Genomic DNA, 6,936 nt, shown 5'->3' on the forward strand with positions numbered 1-6,936 from the left:
TCGGCTGGCCTGAAAAGTGAAACAGGAGGCTTTCTGTCCACTCACATCCCACTCGATACCGTCAATGTGTGATTCTGCATCACAATGTTAATATGAAATGTAAATTATGCAATTAATTTATTGATACTGTCCAACACATTGTCAGTGGATTCACAGCTTTGACACGCACACAGTACCTTAAGAATCATGATGGCTTGGCTCTATCTTATTATTACCATCGTCGCTTTGCGTGTGGTTTTAACACAGAGGTACATCCATGGCACGACCCAGAATATGTAGAGGGCATCACGGAAAATGAATAATTTGGAGTAGGACCGTGTACAGCCTCAGGCGTATCCAGGCCACAAACCTGATCTTGTCTGTTTTCATAAATCCAATGAAACCATTATATCATTGAATTCTCTGTCCTCTTAGGAACTAATGTGACGGACAAGATTTAGAAGAAACATGGCAAATTTGCGGACCTCGCTTACGAAATATCAAGCTTGCATCCCAAGTACCAAGTCTTTTTACTCCCTATTGTTCTTGGTGCTTTTGGTTTGGTTCCTGCTAATGTAATGACTGACTTTGGGAGAGTACCCTGGTTTTCCGAAAGGAATACAGCCCTTCTGACAATCTGGGTAATGCAGAAGGCTGCAGTGTTGGGGAGTCTTCACATTCTCCAAAGAGTTCTGGCTGGGTTTGACAAGGCAGCGCTTCCAGGGAAAAGTCCCATTCGCTGTCTGGGCTGCGTGTAGAGGGGGCAAGGACCCTGAGTTGATGACTAGCCTGAACAAACCCTCTTTGCTGCATTTATTAAATTTAATCTGTATATATAAATACATATATATAAAATAATGTAACGCCCATATCAAGATTGGATATGCTAAAAGGCACTTTTTGTGCGTCTGGTAGTGAACATTTGAGTTTTTAACAGTCCCTTGGACTCTTTGAAGTGCAAGGTACACATGATGTCCATGATAATGCTGTTCCAAAGTATTTTACCGACCTTAACAAAACATAAATTGAAGTACATTGAAGTAAGATGGATTATTCCATTACATCAATAGTCTTAATTAGTCACCACATCCTTCGTGGGACAGCTCGCAAAATGGGAGTGTGTCACAAATGACTGAAGGGAGGAAACCTGGACAGGAGTTCGCGCCACAGAACTTACGTCTTCCCTTAAACACATGAATCAATGAACAGCATCTGAAACCCCTTTTAATTACCGGTCATCAATATATCTTTATAGACATTGCCATTCGAGACGTTGGTAGCCTTCTTCTGAAAAGGAAGTTCATAAACAGATGTTTATTGTGGGATGAAAATTCATTTACTGCCCATTTGTACCTTGGAGAGCGATACTATACTATTGACAGGACAACAGTGGACCAGTCATCAATCTGAAAAATTAAATGGAAAATGACATACGTAGAGATCATGAGTCTCGGATATCTAACATTAGATTCTTGACATCAACCCCAGATAATAAACATATTCGCATATCTGCTGAAACAGACTTCACATGTCATAAAATGCACACAATAATGATGAAAATCCTTGACAACCACCAAGTAAGATACTGACTGACACGTACTGCCATAAAAGAAGATATTAGAGTACGGATCACACGTTAGGGGTTGTTATCCAACTTGTCCGTACAACACGTTCAGGCTTGTCAATGTTTGAGTTGCTGACATGAAGATGCGCTTGGCAGCAGGTGAAACACGGGTCACCTTGGCCTGCTTCGTACCATGCTTACAGCCGACTGTAATTCCCCTGTTTCCAATCGTCCGACGAGGTTATTCCATTATTCCTAGAGACAACATCTTTAAAAGATTGAATAAGAGGGCAATGCGTAAATGGTTGATAAAGAGGGAAATGGGTGAAGGGTTGACGAAGAAGAAAACATAATAGAATTGAAAAAAGGGAAACGCATAACGGATTCATAAGAGGAAAACGTGTGAAAGATTGATAAAGAGGGAAAGTGTAAAAGCTTTATAAAGAAGCCGAACTGCCAAGAGGAGGAACAGGTTGACAGAGTGACTGGAGATAACAATTCTGGTTTTCTCCATTACGGGGTCCAATAAGAAACTACATAAATAAGGCATCCAACAGTGGATGCATAAACAGAATATTGATACTGAGGCAACTGACGAGAGAACATATAACTTACCCCATGCATTTAACAGGAGGCATTCCGGGTAGAATATATACCCAGTTAATTGACGGGTTGCCTTATCAACTGAGAGCAAGGTTTACTGCAACATGTACAAGCATATACAGCATGTAATATCAGGTTGGTAAAGCCTGAAGCCTGTGAAGGGTGCCACCTGTGAGGCAGGGTATGCTCATGTTTTTGCGAACTCCTGGTATCAGCCCTATTTGATAGGGTTTAATAAACCCATGCATCATCGTACAATGGACTCTTGGCTTGTCCTCGAGATTTCTATGGTATTCAGAGTAAATGTGTTTTAAAAACAACTGCCAGCTCTCGGGCGTGTACATCAATATCTGGTGTGTCCACCACGTTGGGCGATACATGCAAGACACCTTGATGGCATAGTGTTGATTAACGAGCGTATTGTCCACAATTCGACCTGAGGAGCTATCCTTAGCTGGGCCACGTTGGTGGGCGCTGGGTATCTGGAGTGTACTCTCCGCATGCCTTCTCGTCAGAGATAATCGGTGACGACCTGGGCATGATGTGGTCTAGCATTTCCATCTTGCAGTTCAAAATTCCTGCCCATAATTGTAGTGAAAATTTCGCTGGCCAGTGAAATGCCCATTCACAATAACAAAATCAGTTTGACTCTGTCCCACATCATGAAACTACCGACCCCATATCGATCATGGTCAAGAACTGTTGCACTGGCATACTGCTCGTCGCGATTCCCCTGTAACGCCATTGCCGCAGGCTGCACAGAGTATTTTTTGTGTGATACTAGTGCCAGGCATTTTGGTTGTCAGTTTACTTTTCCGTTGTCGGGTTACTAACAATGAATTGAGCCAGTTATTGTTCAATGTAGCACTTTCCGAAAGTGTGGGTGTGCTAAATAAAATATCACGTCTACACCGGTATGCACAACAATATTTCATGATATACATTTTATTTCTGGTGTTTGTACAAAATTCACCTGTCTATTCAAAACCTACTTGTGAGTGGTAATTCGTATATACTCTGCATGAATCACAGACCACAACTACCCCCAAAACCACCAATATATAGGTCCAAAGTCATACATACGCAGCTTTATACAGTAAAGAGAATACGACACACCCATAATCATATTACATTCTTTCTACTATCCATACAAAGCTATGAATATCAAAGCTGTGAAAAGACTTGGCTATCACAAAATGTCGCTCATTTGAATAAATGTCTTATGTTACTTATTCAGTGATTCAACTAGGGTTCTCCAGAAGACATTTGTATCTCCTGCATTGGGATATTCGATGTAGGAGTCAGTCTGCAGATGATACAGTATGTATCTGTTCATACATGATGATCATCAACACATCCCGACCGGTGGTAACACTCTACATGTTGGCCATTTGAAGGCGCACTAATAGCTTTCTTGACCTGGCCTGAAGTTTCTCTGGTGTATGTTCAGTCATAAGCCTGCCTCTGCTTCCAAGTTCTGTCTGAGATCATTCACAACAAACTCACGATTATCGTCGGCATATGACACGAAAGCGTCAAAATCAAATGTTGGATCAGTTACTGTCTCAGTCAGAATACTGTACCGCAGCCTTGCAGCACAATACCAGTACCGTAGCTTCCAGCGGTAACGATACCCAAATGCTGCATATTATCAAAGACACAGTTAGTACAAACAACGACATCATACCAACCAAAATAGTTATGACATGAGATTTCTAATTCTCTATAGACTGACTCCAAATCTTCCAGAACCCGTTTCGTTCCACTACTGTAGAGGCAATATTAGTTGCTTAGGTTGCGAAAGATGATTTGGGCTGTCAACATCCATTTAAGAAAGTCTAAATTGTAGCATGTACAGGCTATGGGGTTCTGGGACAAATCTACCGCTAATTTGTTTCTTTGAGCTTTTTTGTCCAGTGATTGTGTAACGGGCACCTGCAGCCACTGTATTTGATTGTTGTTGAGGACAAGTTTCTGTAGATTTGACATGTGCCCTAGTTCTACCTCCAGATCCGGATGTATGTTATAACTTCAAGGTTATAACAAGGTTGAGTTCTTTGAGTTTAAACGACTAAACACATTTCTGGTCAAAAAGGGAATGAAACTTGATCTTAAATCAAGCATTTGTAGTTGGGTTTGGTTTCGTAGAACACTACCATCAATATCGTCATGCAGTACGCTTCCCATGAAGTTGTATGATACATTGAGAACTATAAGGTTGGGGAATGTATGGAAAAACTCATCAGATATTCTTCTGGCTTCATTCATTATTTGATAATTTTAGAATAAATGATACTGTCTATTCTCCAAGCCTGTAACTGGACCAGTCCAGTATTATTGGATACATCGACATATGACAATGAGTTTATACCAAATGATATTCTACCAATGTGGTAAGGTAGTTGCGAGAATGGGTAAGAGAATGGTTTTAAATTCCGAGGAAGTGGAAAGTGTTGTTGTAGTAAGTTCATTGAAGGGGAAGGGGTGACTGGAGTGATATCACACTGATCGTCATTATCAAACATTGGGGTTTCTGGCAGTGAAGCATTTTATCGAAATGTGGCAGTTCATGTGCAGTTCTTCTAGACCATTAAAGAAGAGAAAGTCGGTAGATAGCAGGCAAATGTAAGCTTGTTTTCGATCAATGCTACTTTTCTCAGAGTTTTCGGAAAATATCTCAACGCTTCATTTCTAAAGAGCTCAATGAAGTTGTGCTTAGCATGGAATTCGTCCAGAGAGGTGTTGTGTAAGTACTATATAAACTCATTTCTTATCACAATACATACATATACAGAATATTCACTGACGACAGAATTCATAAGAGTTTCTTCACTGGCAAATCCCTTAAACCAGATGTTATGTTTCCAATACCGCTTAGGCCAATACCTTTGTTTTCAGATATTTCCAAGACTGGCAGATGAGTCAAAGGTGGAAACGTCGCTGGATCGATATTCCATATCTGGTTGTTTGATAGATTTAACCTTTCCAAGGCTCCAAGCCCTTCTAAAGAACGTGCGTGGATTTCTAAATGGTTGTTCCCAACAACTGTGAGTACCTTCAAGTGTGTAAATCGTGAGAACATCCTATCTTGTAACGTTTGTAAATTGTTACCTATGATGATAAGCCTCACAGTAGTATTTTGGATGCTCTCGGGTACTGATGGCAGCGATACATTGAAACACGTAGCCACAATTGCATCATTTAATGTATAGCATCTACACGGGGGACACATGGTGACAATTTGTTCCGTTCGTACCATAACGTTGGTCTCGAGACCGCCCCATATCAACAGAAGGTGTAGAACGGAATATGAACCCATTTTTACCTGAAAGTTGAAAGGTATATAAGATCATAAATATCTTGAATGAATGTATGGCCAGCATCACATATATTCTGTGACATATTTGATATGTCTAAGACATTTTGCTCTTTGCGAAACTACGGATTTGCATCATTTCAAAACCCGTTGGTGTGATCATGCCACGATAACATTCAAGGATTAAAGCCTGTGTGGGTGATCACACCATGTATCCATTTCTGATATTAGATTTACCGTTTGCTGCCTGATGCGGCTAATAGCGAAGAAAACCCCACTTCACGTCATAGGAAATCTCTGATAAGTATAAAACCTGAACGCTAGAGAATGATCAATCTTGATTATCTACTGAAACTTATTCCTTTGGGTCATAGCGCTATTAGCGCTAAAATGCATCAGTGATAACAATTATGGAAAGTCTTTTGTCAACTTGCGTTTGGAAAAATGTAAGAAGTGAATTCAACAGTAATAATAAAGGTTAACATGAACACCGTGCTATATTTACTGAATGGATTACAGTACATATGCACCCATGCTGCGTCACCTTTAATTCGTGACCAATGTATATCCGGGTAGAGAATATGTCTTCATTAATCCTTGCTTACCTAAAGAGGCGACCATGCTTGTGGTAAGAGGCGACTATCGGGATCAGGAGGCCAGGCTCGCTGACTTGGTTGATGCATGTCATCGTATCCCAATTGTATCCCAATCATGCGATCAATCATTGGATTGTCTGGTCGAGGCTCGATTATTTACAGCTAAAATATTGCTGAATGCGGCGTAAAACAAGAAACAAAAAAAAAACGCTGCAGGAGACCACTGAACAAATGGAGGAAGTAAAATAACAGCTGTCGGTGCAACTAATGAACTATATTGTTCGTCGTAATCACTCAGTATTATCACTAACTGCCATAAGTTAAGGAACATGGCATTCTATATCAAATATGTTCTATCTGTATCGAAAACAAATATGAGTTTGTGTGTTATTGTCTCGGCCGGTTAATGTGACAACACATCTCTACAAAACACGGTAGTTCATATCCCTAGATAGGATATCAGAGAGAGAGAGAGGGGGGGGGGGGGAGGGAGAGAGAGAGGGGGGAGAGGGAGAGAGAGAGGGGGGAGAGGGAGAGAGAGAGAGAGGGGGGGGGGGGGAGAGGGAGAGAGAGGGGGTAGTTAACACAGTGGAATAGAAAGGTATAATGTATTTATAATTCCGATCAGCTTATCACTTTCATAAACATACGTAAGAGACAGGTAGTAAAATATATAGTTCTACTGATGCTCCAGTTTCACCAGATATGAATTGCAGTATAATAGTCTACTTCATATGTTGATCCTGGTTGTGAGTAAATTCTGTTACAGCTGCGAATAGAAATGATAACACATATGTTTCTTCTTGTATTTCGAAATGAACATATCTTTGAACATCAAGGAAATCAATCTAGAAAAGAGAAACTTGCTTTTCTCTCTG

The 6,936-nt window shown here is 40.5% G+C and overlaps 2 pseudogenes; both read right to left on the reverse strand.

Annotated features, from left to right (window-relative positions):
• Positions 1-3,371: 3,371 nt before the first annotated feature.
• Positions 3,372-4,671, reverse strand: LOC139465579 (toll-like receptor 4; annotated as a pseudogene).
• A 57-nt stretch (positions 4,672-4,728) lies between these two features.
• Positions 4,729-5,405, reverse strand: LOC139465580 (leucine-rich repeat-containing protein 26-like; annotated as a pseudogene).
• Between the last annotated feature and the right edge of the window lie 1,531 nt (positions 5,406-6,936).

This window comes from Haliotis cracherodii, unplaced genomic scaffold (assembly GCF_022045235.1).
Source record: "Haliotis cracherodii isolate W230 unplaced genomic scaffold, xgHalCrac1.p SCAF_18, whole genome shotgun sequence".
In the NCBI taxonomy this organism is placed as follows: domain Eukaryota; kingdom Metazoa; phylum Mollusca; class Gastropoda; order Lepetellida; family Haliotidae; genus Haliotis; species Haliotis cracherodii.